The following is a 15,454-nucleotide window of genomic DNA, read 5'->3' on the forward strand; positions in this document are numbered from 1 at the left end:
TCCCTGATCTCCTAAAATTTGGTCAAGATCTAAAGTTTAGTTTGCTATACAACTGTTTTGGAGTTTTACTTGCTTCCAACCCAAGAAAGGCAAGTTTTTTCTGCTTCCATGATGACGGAAGGTAGGTAACTCCTTTATGGAGTTTGAACTCACTTCCAACAGGTAAGATGAATTTGAAATTTATCCTGTTTCTAGGATAGTAGAGAGCAGTCTTTAGCATGAGACATATTCCTAGGTAAGTAACTGAATTGGGATTTTTCTTGGCCAAAGTGAAGATTAACAACCAGCTGGTCTTAATTTCTCCTTACCATTAGAGCGCTCAGTAATCATGTAAGTTGTGCCGTCATTTGTTTTGCTTAACAGTTTTTTTGTTGTTGTTGGGTCTTTTCCCCATTGGGTTTGATTAACTCTATCTGACTTGATCAAATCTGAAGGAAAGTTCCAAACTATCCAAAAGCAAATTACAAATTATAACAAACTATCCAAAAGCAAATTATAAATTGTCTTTTTCTGACCTAATTAATACTTTAAGATATTAAGTTCCCTAAAGTCCAAAAATGACATAATTTGGCTTATTTGCTATAAATATTATATAGGAAGCATTGTTAAATATGAAATGGTGTTTGGTTTTCTTTGGGCTGTATTTGTATAAATATGTTATTGGTATATGTTACAAAATTTTGGGAAACTCCTATAATTCTGATATTACTTAGTGTACATTATCAGTAATAATAATTGCTATGTTAAATTATTCTGTGCCACAGAGGTAACAAATTTCCTTGTCAATTGTGTGTTTTGACTAAGGCTGCCCTAAACTTTTTGTCATCTATGGACAATTGTTGTCTTGTTTTTGTCCTCTTTAGAAGATGGCTGTATAATCAGCTATAAAACCTGACAGGTACTCTTGAATGCAGGTTTCTGATAACTTTGGAGACTGATATCAGAATAGAGAAAAAACTTTCAGGACTCATGGAGAGCCAAAATGTTCATAAATATCAAGCAGAACAGGAATTAACTGCATGGACTGACTAAAGTAATCATTTTTACTTTTTTCTTAAAATGTTACTGGTTCTTTGTTTTACTTCTCAGAGTCAAAGAAACATTTCTTTTGAGCTATTGGCAGCTTTTAACAATTAAGTATACTCCTATGAACAAAATTTGGAGCATATTTGTTTGTCTCCACCTGATTTCTCCAGAATTTGGAAACTATTCATGAGTATTCTTAATATATGTCAATATAGTTATTTGCATGAGTGCAAGAAGAATCTGTTTTCATTTGTAACAGGATACAATTAGAGAAACTGGTTATTTTACCAAGGCCTTGACTGGAATGGTGTGCTTTCCTTTAAGGAATCAAACTTCACTTATACAGCCAATAAAAGCCCCTTGGGAAAACTGGCCTCATATTTTGTCTACGCCATCCCTGTACAGAATTCTTGACCTGTGGTAAGTAAAGAATGTCACTTTCTGACAGACCCAGCAGCCCTGAGTTATCTTGGGACCCCAAGAGGAGAAGGATTCACCCAATTCATAGATATTTGATGGTACACATCCATAGCTGGGCTTAGCTTTAAAAAAATCTTATCTGAGATTCCTTCTGTAGAACAAACTTCCATCAAAGCCATTTATTTATTTATTTACTTATTTATTTATTTATTTTTTGAGATGGAGGTTCACCCTTGTCACCCAGGCTGGAATGCAATGAAGCAATCTTGGCTCACTGCAACCTCCGCCTCCTGGGTTCAAGCAATTCTCCTGCCTCAGCCTCCCAAGTAGCTGGAACTACAGGTGCCCACCACCACGCCCAGCTAATTTTTGTATTTTTAGTAGAGACAGGGTTTCACCATATTGGCCAGGCTGGTCTTGAACTCCTGATCTCAGGTGATCTGCCCACCTCAGCCTCCCAAAGTGCTGGGATTACAAGCGTGAGCCACTGTGCCCCTCCCATCAAAGTTAATTTAAATGCCTATATGAAAAATAATTATTCTTGCTGTACTTTATACAAATAATCTGGCCAGGCATAATGAAGCAAATGGGTTTTACCATGATTTGTCTTTAGTAAACCTGGGAAACTACAGAGAGAAAAATTATGTTTCAAAAACTATAGTACACCTGTTGTTAGATTCTAGTCTTGCCTAATGTTTTTCAATTTTTACTATTTTCTACAATTTGGACTGAATTCTAATTTTTCCTGACTTCAAGTCTCCAAAGTAATGTTTTCAGTTTGTCTTCTTTTTCTTTTCCCCTGCATTTTTGCTGATTAGTAGTCACCAAGAATGTAGTTATGCTTTCTTAAAGCCCCACGAACTGAATCTAGACAACTTAATCTTCAGAAGAAAATAACAGCAATCTATTTACCTACATAAGCCACTTTCCTACCTCCCTACTAATGTATGGACTTCCAAGGAGTGTGGCCTATATGGATTCTCCAGGATTGTTTGTTTGTTGTTATTTTTCTCTTTTCCTCTCCCTATTTTCTCTTCATAGGACATGCAACTTCTCAACCTTCTAAAAATGGGGTTTCCTAACAGCTTGGGGCCTACCTATCTAGGAATAAACCATTCTAGCCATGAGAGATCAGACAAAACCTGACACCAGAGACTCATTTTCTTTTAAAATGCTTTCCCTAAAACATTTTTAAAAGGAAAGGAGGGGGAAAATGTGAGAGGAAAAGAAATCTTGGGGTGCCAAAAGTCACTAAGCTAAAGGGAAAAGTCAAGCTGGCAACTGCTTAGGATAATTCTGTTTCTCTCCTCACTGAGATAAAATACATATCGGATTGCCTCCTTTGTAAAGGCTAATCAGAAACTCAAAAGAATGCAACAGTTTGTCTCTTACCTACCTGTGCCTTGGAAGCCCCCTTTCTGCTAGAGTTGTCCCGCCTTTCCAGACGGAACCAGTGTACGTCTTACATATATTGCTTGATGTCTCACATCTCCCTAAAATGTGTAAAATCAAGATGTGCCCCAACCACCTTGGGCACATGTCATCAGAACCTGCTGAGGCTGTGTCATGGTCACACATCCTCAACCTTGGCAAAATAAGCTTTCTAAATTAACTGAGACCTGTCTCAGATATTCAGCTTCACATATTCATCTCATCTTGGCCCCCTCAGCAAAGTGGCAAGAGGTAGACAATCCATTTTTATTAATGACAACATTAAAGCAGAGAATATACTGTAGGAGATTGTCTCCAATACTTTCCAGAAGTGTTTTGCCACACGAAAATCAGTGGCATTTACTTTTGTGAGCAGATAATTTATCTGTGCTACCGACTTCACAACTGAGTGGAAATAAAGGTAGCAGAAAAAAAAATACTAAATCATTTTAATTACGAGTTCATGGTTACCAATGTGCTAGGCACTATAAAATGATTTTGTCAGCAAACCTTTGCAACCCTATGATGCAAATTTGTTCTTATACATGAGGAAACCGGGTTCAGCAAGGTGAGATGACTTAGGTCACACAGCTTGGAGCAAGTGGAACAAGATTTTAAGCCCTGATATGTTTGCCTCAAGGCTTAGCTGTTTCCGCTGTGAATACTGCTCTTTAAATTAGGACGTGAACTCAACTGAAAATCTCATTCTAACCCAGAGATATGAACCCACTAATAATCATCCCCAAAGCCATTCCTTATTTGCTGTTTTCTAGGGTGTGGAAACCTTGGCATTTCAGGATCCAGTCTCTGTTTGGGAAGCAATATAGTCTTAGAGTTAGGCGTATCTGCTAGATATAAAATGCAAAAGCCATGTAGCTTATTTATGTCTCAATTTCTTTATTGCTACATTATTAAATTTGTATACTAATATTTACTAGGTCGCAGAAGGGATCAAATGGGAAAATTTATCTAAAGTACTTACCATAGTACTTGTCACGAAGTAACTTATTGTCTCTTATGTAGTGCATGGTTTTTGAGGCATATGTTGCTAAATTACTCATTTTTGGCCAGCACCTGGGTCCAAGTTATCTGGGGCTTTGCCATTCGGAGTGTGATCAGAGGAACAGCAGCACTGGCCTCATCTAGGAGCTGGTTAGATCACAGAATATCAATCACAGTTTCTGACCTAGGCCTATTGAACAGAGACCTGCAATGTAACAAGATCCTCCAAAGATTTTTTTATGTACATGAGATTTTGAGAAGCACTTAAACATAGGGTATTTTCTCATTCTTATTGGCCTCTATAATAGGTAAGTCAGCTTACTTCCTCCCTTTCTATCCATCGTATTATCCCTCTATGTCTCAATACATGTACACATACATACAGGCACATACATATATCTATATATGTGTTTGTATGTGAATTTATATGTATATTCATTATATGTATGCTTTGTGTCAGGCAGTATGATGAAAACTTAGGTTTGTTAGTGAACAAGAAAGTCTTTGCTCTCCTAGAATTTGAAATCACTGGAGGACAAGCACCATGATCAAAAGGGGAATCTCTCTGAGGGCCGAAGGTTGAACCAGGAATAGGTAGCAGGGGGATTCACAAGAAAGAAGGTAGACATCCCACCTGAAATTCATGAATTGGTCTTTCCATGTAGCCAGTGGTAAGGTCTGATGAGCAGTCTCAGCCTCATGACATTAAAAATGTATTTCCATGGGCTTGGGGAATCCTGTGAATCCACAGGTTGTCAGTTGAGTCAGCTCGTAAAATAATTCTTGAGGCATCTTGGTCTAGATTAAATTCACTTTGGTGTGAGCTCAAGGGAGCCTCTAATTGTTCCACTGGAGGATTCAGTTTATAGCGTCTCCTCCTAAACTATACTAGGTGAATGGAATTAAGAATTCTTAAAGTGAAGCTTGTTAGTTAAAGCTTATTTATTACCATGGTTTGTAATCATACAGATTACTATTATCATTATATAATATATTACAACTATATGGTAATATCAATAATTATTCATTAGGTACTAGTAGATTATTCTTCAATTGATAGTCAATAATATCACGTTATAATCATGTAATTATAATTTATAATATATTATTCATGCATCATAATCAGAAGATTTGTGAATGGTTTTGATTTTCTATTTCAAGATATAATAAAATTTAAAGCTTGAGTTTTCCTCACAGATGTGATTCCTGGGTTGATTGTTTCTGTATTTTGTAGCCCGATCTCTAATCTGAGAAGTTATTTACCAAGAGGTCAGTACATAAATGAGTTCCATAAAGTCCTCCAAACTGAACAGCACTTTGTCTCATATTGCATTGATACATAGAGTTTTGGCATTTTTAAAACCTCTGATATCAGAGAAATAAGGAAGCCAATTTGCTAACCTGAGAAAAGTAACCTTTTTTGGTGGGCTGAGGAAGTTAAGGAAGCTGTCTTTGGCTCTTCCTGGGTGTATTGACTGATTTACATGCTTGCATTTACTTTTAAATTGTGTGGATATTGAAGCCTTCTCTCTCTTTACAGCTATGTTTTATTCACAGCAAAGCATAAGGACCATTTTGAGGTGTGTATTGATTGGTGAGCATTTGCTTTCCAGTATACAGGAATCCTATCTGGACACCATACCACCACATGGGAGAAGTCCTTTCATAAGCTTATGAGGTAGGTACTGTCATTATTACTATTTTTCTAAGGGCGGAAACTAAAGCTCAATAGTATTTATCACTTGAGCTTGTGAAGAAATGTTTTACCCAAAAGAGGCTGCATAGGCCAAACACTTAAATACATCCAATAAATATTCACCTAGATTAATTAATTGATCTTTACCCAGTCTGAAGGTGGTGATAGGATAGCCCAGTTTTCTTTGGGAATATTTTATCTCACCACATTTTTTTTTCAGCTACACATATTCTTAGCTATGTTTTGTCTGAATTAGTATGGAATTAAAATTTTTTTTCATTTTTTTACAGCAGCTTTATTGTGATATTATTTCCATACCACACAATTCACTCATTTAAAGTATGAACTTCAAGATTTTTAAATGTATCATTCCATTTATTTTATTTTATTAATTTTTAAATTGTATAACTGACACATAATAATTGCACATGTTCATGGGGTACAATGTGATGTTTTAATATATAATGACCAAATCAGGGTAATGACCTTATCTATCACTTAAGACATTGATCAGTTCCTTGTGGTGATAATATTTAGAATCTTCTCTTCTAGCTATCTTGAAGTATGTACTACCTTGTTATTGGCTATAGTCACTCTATTGTCTGATAGAACACCAGGACTTATTCTTCTGGTCTCACTGTAGCTGGCATTATCAATTTTTAAGGAATCCTGTTCTAATTTAATTAAGTCCCTGGATATGGAATATGGTTTATTTTTGTTTTTATTTTGATATAATTTATTTTGTCTTTTTATCACTTTACTAAAAGATTACCCGCTTGCTAGCTATGTAAACCTGGGTGGGTTACTTACTAGCTCTGGGTCTCAATTTTCTCATGTAAAAATGGGGTAAATAACAATAATACATACGTCATAGGGTTGTTATAATAAATAATCAGGTAATTTTTTAAAAGTTACTATAACAGTGCTTGGCACATAATAAGAGCTATGTGTTTGCCAAGAAAAAATTAAAGAGAGATAATATGTCCAGAAAATTAGCTTAATTATTTCCTAGATAGTTTCTAATTAACTTTCTTTAATTGTGAGAAATTGAAATAGCGAGGCACAGTGGCTCACACCTATAATCCTGGCACTTTGGGAGGCCGAGGTGGGCAGATAGCTTCAGACCAGAAGTTTGAGACTAGCCTGGACAACATGGTGAACCTACCCCCCATCACCACATCTCTACCAAATAATACAAAAATTAGCCAGGTGTGATCAAACCTGTAGTGCCAGCTACTTAGGAGGCTAAGGTGAGAGGATTACTCGAGTGCCAGAGGTTGAGGCTGCAGTGAACTGAGATTGCACCACTGCTCTCCAGCCTGGGCAACAGAGTGAGATCCTGTCAAAAAAAAAAAAAAAGAGAGAGAGAGAAATTGAAAAATTGAAATACAAAATGCTGGCCCCTCAGTAGAAAAATCAACATTTTGTTTTTAGAACTATTTTCAAGGGGTTATTGGGAGGGTGCCATAGGGCTCATAGCCCTTCCCTTCTAGGCTGTAATTCTCCAACACGGGTGTCAGTTATTGAGTGGCTGGCAGCATAACAGGGAATCTTCCAGAAAGTTGGTGACTGATAAATATTGTCTGAATTAATGAGGATTTAACTCATTCTTTCTCAGTAATTCTCCTGCAATTCTCAGCTTGGTCAAACACCCCCTCTTCCAGACGTCCCTAGTTAGTCCAGATCCTTGTGACCACAGCAGTCAACCACAAAGTCACTGTGGTGGGAGAATTCTGACATAACTAGGAGTGCCTGGAAGAGGCAGAGGTTGATAGATGGTAACTTCCAGAAACCATACCACCAACTTCTGCATCTTCCAGTTAAGTAATTTGAAATAAATTTTTGAAAATGAGATGACTTCAGTATCCTGTTTGTATTATCATAAAGAAGCACATCAAAGTATCTCATGCAAAATAATAATGATAGGATAATCCTTGGAATTTTAAGCCATTTTGTCCAAAGAGTAGGGTTTTTTTTTAAGATTTCTCTAGAGAAATTCAATATTTAAAAAACATTGTTCAGCACATGCTTGTTGAACAATCAGCAAAATAAAATAATATGTTGTCCACATTCAAAGCATTTTTGAAAGTTGTAGATAAGTATTTTTTAAATATTGCCATTGTTTTAAAAAATATTTGTTGATGTCCTGGGTTCTTAGGGAGATATGCACTTAGCATATGAGTGTTCATGAATTTTAGTGTCATTATTGTTATTGCTATTATTACTGGTATTCTCATCTTTAATACTCTCCATTCCTCACCCTTCTACTTCTTACCATTATCCTTTTAGGTCCAATTGCTATCTTCCGTGGCTTGCTCCAAGCCTGGATTTGGACTCATGCTGCTCCCTACACCCCCAAGTCCAGCAAGGGTTTTCTGTTGGAATTTACTGCCAGAAACCAAGTTTAAATCTTGTTCATCACTTCCTCTAACCAGTAGCTAAATGAGATCAGCAAAACTAACCCAACAGCCACTCTGCACACACTTTAACCTCCAATGAAGTTATGGCAGCTGGGTCTCCAGCATTGTGTCTAAGAGAGTCATGGGGGAAGATGAAGAGAATATGGGAAGAACGAAGTAGGTAGAAAGTTGATAAAGTTATGAATGAAAGCAGAGTAAAGGTGGGCAAATGAATATGAGAAGGGATCTGTTCCCTACTGAGACTTAGGGCAGTGGTGGAGAAAAATATATGGAAAGGTGCAAGGGCCTAGTGAAGTAAACATGGGCACAGTCTCTTTTCTCCTAAGAGTCTTTCAGTTTTCCTTTCATTACATGTTTTTCTTTTTGAAAATGACATCTCAGAAAATTGTCTTTTTTTTTCCCCACGACGTCCTTGTTAGGTCTCTAGGATATGATACTAATATAAGAAAACCTATATAGTAAGATGTATTATGAGAACAAAGAAACCTGGTGGGTTATGTATTTCCTTTTGACTATTAGCTGTTGTGGCTGCACTCTGTGATGAAAATAGATCACATTGTGGAAAACACAGGATCATGGCAATATTAAAATGTTGCCTTTTTTTTTTTTGAGATAAAGTCTTGCTCTTGTCGCCCAGGCTGGAGTGCAGTGGTGCGATCTAGGCTCACTGCCACCTCTGCCTCCCAGATTCAAGTAATTCTCCTGCCTCAGCTTCCCGAGTAGCTGGGATTACAAGTGCCTGCCACCATGCCTGGCTAATTTTTGCATTTTTAGTGGAGATGGGGTTTCACCACGTTGGCCATGCTGGTCCTGAACTCCTGACCTCAGGTGTTCCGCCCCCCTTGGCCTCCCAAAGTGCTGGGATTACAGGCATGAGTCACCGCGCCCAGCCTGTTTTTAAAAATGTTGTTGATGTCCTGGATTCTTATGGAGATATGCACTTAGCATATGAGTGTTCATGGGGTAAAGTATATTTGCTCTTAGTGCCTGTATTCGCTTGCTAGGGCTGCCTTAACAAGATACTACAGATTGGATGGGTTAAACAATGGTAATTTTTTGTGTCGGAGGTCCAGAGTCTGGATGTCTGAGACGAAGGTGTCGGCAAGGTTGGTTCCTTCTGAAGATTTTGGAGAATCTTCCATGCCTTTCTCCTAGCTTCTGGTGGTTTGCCCGCAATCTTTGGCTTGTAGAAGCATCACCCCATGTCTGCCTTCATCTTCATATGGCATTCTCCATGCATGTGTGTCTGTGTCCACATTTCCACTTTTTGTAATAACACTGGGCATATTGAAAGAGGGGCCTACTCTCCTCCACTGTGATTTAATCTTAAGTAATTAAATCTGCAATCACACTATTTCCAAATAAGGTCACATTCTGAGGTACTGGGAGTTAGGACTTTAACATGAATTTTAAGGGGACACAATTCAATCCATAGCAGTGCCAGTTCAGGAAAATTTAACTTAATTTACTGTTCTTGGAAACCTATCATTTAGGTTGAGGGTTCTTTCTTAGATAGGACTTCTTAATGAATAACGTAAAAATTTTTAATTAACAAAGTACCGTTTCCAAGCTACCTACGTAGAAATTTTCACATGTATCTCACATGGAAAAACCTACCTATATGAAGTGGAAGTCGTCATCCAAGTAAATTTGTAAAGAGTGAAGAGGGCACAGGTGAACACAGGAGTCCAAGTTGTTCCTCCCATAGGTCAGTCCTAAAATCAAGAAGTCATCTTTCAGTGTCAATGTCAGGTCCAAGTTGCCTGAAGAAATCCTAATGGTTTGTTTTTCTTTTTCCAAGATAATTACTGTCTGGGCTAATGGTCTGTTTTTGATAGACTATTTCTATCTTGACTGGATAAATTCTTTCCAAGTCTCTCTTCACCCCTTCTCCTATTGGTTAAAGGAAATCCTTTGTGAAGCTTGTCTCCAATATCTAGATATGGGGTCTGGTAACAGAGAATCTATTCATTCTTTTCTGTGGACTTTGTCTTTAAGGAGCAGGGGAGGCTGGGGAGAGGTAATTCCATTTCTGTTTCATCTCTAGAATACATACACACACCCTATGAAAACATTTAGTCCTAACCAAATGTACTCCACACCTATCACCCTCTCCCTACCCCCGACACGTGTGTACACACATGCACACACACACAAGCTCTCTCTTCATGTGTTGTGGGAAACTTTTAGGGGCAGTTGCACATGGAATCTTCTTAAAACTCCCTGAGCAGTTTGAGGCTATTGTATTATACTTGAAAATGAAGAGTATCTTATTTTTAACATTGAACTGTTAATGCACGCAGGGAATTGGGAAGAAATGTGAGTCTGACTAATAGATGATTAGAGAAAACGCCATAGGGTTAACTGGAGTACAAACAGCAAGAGAATCATGAAGTAATTTTATTTGGAGTTTTTGAATAGCTAAACTTTCAAATTTGTGTTTTAGATTCTGGTAGGAAAATATACAAGCTGTTTCTCCTCCCCTACAGAAACCTGGTATCAGAAATAAGTCAAAATTTTAGACATATCTTTTTCCATTTACTAAAATTCTTATGGAATAAGTACTTCCAATTATCCAAGGAGGAATTTTGAATATTATGCATGCATGCTTGCATGATTGAGAGAGAATTTTTGCATCTATTTTTTGTAAAAATACAAAATACATGTATTTATAGAAGGGAAAGTTCAAAAAGTAAGATAAGGTAAAGTGTGATTCTTTATTTTGAGCTTATTTTAGATTTTTTCTTTCAAAATCATGAATTTAAAAGAAAATAGTATTTGTCCAAATATTTCAAGATTCCTTTCAATAACTACCATCAAGACACTATTCTTTTCTTATGAGACCTTGCGCCTGGTTTCTGTGGCACCATGAGAGTGATTCAATAGGAGCAAATGAACAGTTACACATAAACACACACCCAGGCACACTTAAATGTTGGCATTCCTCTTTCCAAGTCTCTCATCCTTAAAGACAGAGTTAATGTTTGTGCTAAAGATAGTGGTGTTCACTGAACATTCCATTGCTGTCCATATTTCTCAACCTCCTTGCAATTATGCAGGACCTTGTGATTCGTTTTGGTCAATGGTTGTGGGTGGAAATGATGTGTAATGTTTGCCATTTTAACATAGCAGATGTGTAATGTTTGCCATTTTAACATAGCAGCCTACTCAGCTAATACAAAGGTTTTACACAGCATAAACCACAACACACTTTAATTGTTCAAATATCCACAATTTTATCTTCCTAGTGTGAAAAAGATCTAAAAGGTGTATTCTGATGGTCATGGACTCTCAGTCTTGGGTCATCTTTCTAGCTGGGGAAGAGGAGGAGGCTGACACATCTTTCTAGCTGGGAGGTCTATAATTTTTTAAAAGACAGACAAATTAGAGCAACTGGCCCATCGTAAGAGGATGAGGTGGCCACTTGAATAGAATTTTAGGGTGCTAACCGATGCCTTTTTCACTTAGAGCACACTAGGGCTACACAGAACATTAATTATCTTAGCTTAATTTAAACACACTTTTAAACTTCCAATTCACGTGTTTAACATTGAAATGTTTAAGCATTTGAATCCTTCTGCTACATTTTAAAGATTAAACACTGGCAGCTGTTGCATTATCTCAAAAGAAAATGCACCTTAATATCAATTAAGCTTGTTCCATTTGAATATGCAACTCGTGATAATAAAACATTTAAATATTCCCTTCAAAAATTAATGTTTGACAATTACTGGGCCTACTAAAATTATCTCCCAAGAAAGAAATTGCTCAAAGAAACAGTATAAGAGGAAGAAACTGGCCCTACCTCATATTGCTGCAGGACAGCTCACCTTCCTCTCTGTACTGTGATGTTTCCAAGATTGCAGCTTCTATGACACTCAATAATTAGGAATATAATCAGTCATTTTCACTGCTGTAAACAGTGCGTGGTAGAGTCCCCACTAGCATTCTGCTTCACCATCTGAGGTCCCAATTAAAATCAAAGGAGGAAGAGAGGATCTACTACTTGAAAGTATCCCACTGATATATTTTTAAAAAAAAATTTTTTTTTTAATAGTTTTGTTCCAGCCATACCAGCTGGAAGTAATTTCCTTTTAACTATTAAATAGAATTTTCTCTTTTGGCATTCTGTAACACTTGCATTTATCTCCAGCTTAGTTAATTGTAGCAAATGTTTCTAATATTTCAGAAAACTCCAAGTGCAAATCATTAATATAGGAACATAAAAGACATTTAATACCATTAATCCTTCCCCACAATTTAAAAGATTAAATTTAAATTTAAATTTAAATATAGGTTTAAATAGGATTAAAGATTAGGGCTATCTGCTTCAGAACCAAAGGTATAGTTCTATATATCCCTTGGGTGCTGCAGCTAAAGAAATGCAAAAGCTTTGTGTTTTCTTCACTAAAGGAGCTATTGAGAGGGGAAACCTGTTAGTTCTCTGCATCCAAAAGGCTGACTACATTTATGTTTTTATATGTACAGATGTTCCTAGTTTGAAATATCAAGACTCATAGAGTTGAGCTGACAAATTTTAAACTGTCTGCAATTTTGGATTTACAAGCACTACACAAGGCACTAGACAATAGTGAAGAAAACTGTACGTGAGTTGTGTCACCATGGTGCTTGGAATAGTGATGGAGACAGAGATTACACAAATAATGTAAAATTATATTTGTGATAAGGACAGTAAGTGAATGGTATTTGGAGCCATAACATCATTTAGCCAAGGGATGTGATATATTACTTGCAGACCAGGCAAACTTTCCTTGAGAGAGTGATGATAGAGATGAAATCTGAAGGTTTACTTACAGCAAATGAGGTGGGAGAGGAAGAGTGTTCCAGGCAAAGACAACAGTATGTGTTAAGGACTTATGTTGAGATGATATGCAGACATTGCATTTTTAAGCTCTAGAAGTTTGATTTGAGTCCTTTTCCATTATCCCCCATGTCTTTGCATGCTCAAAGCTTCTTGAATATATGGCATGTATTTATACTAACTGATTTGATGTTCTTGTCTACTAAATCTGTGTTATTTCTAAGTCTGTTTTTATTGATTGATTTTTATCTTTATTATGGGCTATATATTCCTGCTTCTTTGTAACTATGGTAAGTTTTAATTATATGCTAGAAAATGTGAACTTTACCTTTTTGGGAGTTGAATATTTTTGTATTTCTATGCATATTCTTGAATTTTGTCCTAGGATGCTGTTAAATTACTTAGAAACAGTTTGCTTCTGTTTTTTGTTCTTAAGATTTGTTAAATGGGACCAGAGCAGCATTTAGTAGACAATTTTGCCCTTTTAGTAAAGTAGTAATGTTTTTAGTATTCTATCCAATGCCCCTTGAATTAAGAGGGTTTCCTGTGGGGAAAAGAAAGAGAGATCAGAGTGTTACTGTGTCTATGTAGAAAGAAGTAGACATAAGAGACTCCATTTTGTTCTGTACTAAGAAAAAGTATTCTGTCTTGTGATGCTGTTAATCTGTAACCCTACCCCCAACCCTGTGCTTGCAGAAACATGTTCTGTGTCGACTCAAGGTTTAATGGATTTAGGGCTATGCAGGATGTGCTTTGTTAAACAAATGCTTGAAGGCAGTATGCTTGTTAAAATTCATCACCACTCCCTAATCTCAAGTACCCAGGGACACTAGGAAAGCCAGATATTGTCCAAGGTTTCTCCCCATGTGATAATCTGAAATATGGCCTGGTGGGAAGGGAAAGACCTGACCATCCCCAAGCCCGCAGTAAAGGGTCTGTGCTGTGGAGGATTAGTAAAAGAGAAAGGCCTCTTTGCAGTTGAGATAGGAGGAAGGCATCTGTCTCCTGCTCATCCCTGGGCAATGGAATGTCTTGGTGTAAAACCCGATTGCATGTTCCATCTACTGAGATAGGAGAAAACTGCCTTAGGGCTGGGGGTGAGACATGTTGGAGGCAATACTGCTCTTTAAGGCATTGAGATGTTTATGTATATGCAGATCAAAAGTACAGCACTTTTTCTTTACCTTGTTTATGATGCAGAGACATTTGTTCATATGTTTTCCTGCTGACCCTCTCTCCACTGTTACCCTATTGTCCTGCCACATCCGCCTGTCCGAGAAACACCCGATAATGATCAATACATACTGAGGGAACTCAGAGACTGGTGCCGGCAGGGGTCCTCCGCATGCTGAGCGCCCCTGGGCCGACTTTTCTTTCTCTGTACTTTGTCTCTGTGTCTCTTTCTTTTCTCAAGTCTCTGGTTCCACCTGATGAGAGAAGCCCACAGGTGTGGAGGGGCAGGCCACCCTTCAGTTTCCAATCTCACCGGTGGGCACATAAGCTATTCTTAGCTCTGGGTGAGCCTTAAGGGTTGTTTCCCCTGCTCCTTGGGTGTTTCTTTTTCCAGCTTTGGATAATTTGCTCACATGCATATCCTGATCAATATTTGGCTGAATACTCAAGGGGGACCCTCTGCAGATCTCTGGGTTTTCTTTCTCTGTAGTTCTCTCCTCTGCGGTAGTCTGCCCTGTCCAACTAAATAACAAACAGACAGGGAGACTCTATAAAAGAAACTAGTATTTATTCAGGAGTAGCATTGCAATGGGAATATGCATAACATGTAAATTATGCACATATTCAAAGAGGTTGAGGCAATGGGGAGTTTTTAAAGGCAAATGAGGAGGATTACCTAGGTTTTCTTATTTGTTTTTTTGTTTTTAAATCAATCATCCTTGGCTACAAAGATCAATAACAAGGGCAAATCAGTCCAAGGTTAAACAGCAAGTTGCTGGGCAGGCGCCCTTGCAGAAGCATTTACTGGACAAGATTGTGGTGACCTTTGTGCAAGGTTGTGGTTTTTGCAGTCTGTTTTGATAGTTTTTGTTATCAGGCAAACATGCATGAGAGCCCTCCCTTCATGGCCTTCCTCAGGTCCATTTTGTCAGGGCATGACACAAGTAACTCCATTTTGATTCTGACAGCTTTGACAGCCTTGTGAACTCTTGGTTCCTGGGCCTCCTTGAACTCTCAGCTCCATCTCCTCAACTCAGGGAAGTCAATGGACTTCTAGGTTCATCTTTTTCTATTTTGTGCTGCTATAACAAAATACAAGAGACTGGGTAATTTATAAAGAAAAAATTAATTTTCTCACAGTTCTGGAAGCTGAAAAATCCAAGATCAAGGCACTAGCAGGTTTGGTTGTCTGGTGAGGGTTGCTCTCTGCTTCCAAGATAGTTCTTTGTTGCTGCATTCTCTGGAGGGGAGGAAAACTGTCTTCTCACATGTATGGTAGAAGGTGGAGGGGCAAGTGTGAAGCATCTTTTATAAGGGCCATAATCCCATTCACAAGGGAGGAGCTCTCATGGCCTAATTGCATGTTAAAAGCTCCACCTTTTAATACTCTCACATTGGCCAGTAAGTTTTAACACCTAAATTTTAGAGAGTACACATTCAAACCATTGCACCCCCCCTGCACTG

This window comes from Pan troglodytes, chromosome 3, assembly GCF_028858775.2.
Source record: "Pan troglodytes isolate AG18354 chromosome 3, NHGRI_mPanTro3-v2.0_pri, whole genome shotgun sequence".
Lineage (NCBI taxonomy): Eukaryota > Metazoa > Chordata > Mammalia > Primates > Hominidae > Pan > Pan troglodytes.